This window comes from Pterocles gutturalis, unplaced genomic scaffold, assembly GCF_000699245.1.
Source record: "Pterocles gutturalis isolate BGI_N339 unplaced genomic scaffold, ASM69924v1 scaffold11822, whole genome shotgun sequence".
Lineage (NCBI taxonomy): Eukaryota > Metazoa > Chordata > Aves > Pterocliformes > Pteroclidae > Pterocles > Pterocles gutturalis.
The window spans coordinates 6451-6658 of NW_010115439.1; positions in this window are offsets into that span (position 1 = coordinate 6451).

The window sequence follows — 208 nt, forward strand, 5'->3', positions numbered from 1 at the left end:
GAAAATGGCCTCCTCTTCCTCCTCCTCCTCACTGAACTGGTGAAGGTCCGTCCTGGTTCATGGTTCCACTATAAACCGGTGACCTCACGGGTGACGTCAGGGATTTTATTTTCCCTCTCCTCACACACAGGAGTGGCCTGGACCATGGCACTGCCCAAAGCCCCTCCTGCAGGTGTCGGAGCCAGGCCCTGTGTCTGGCCTGGCTGTG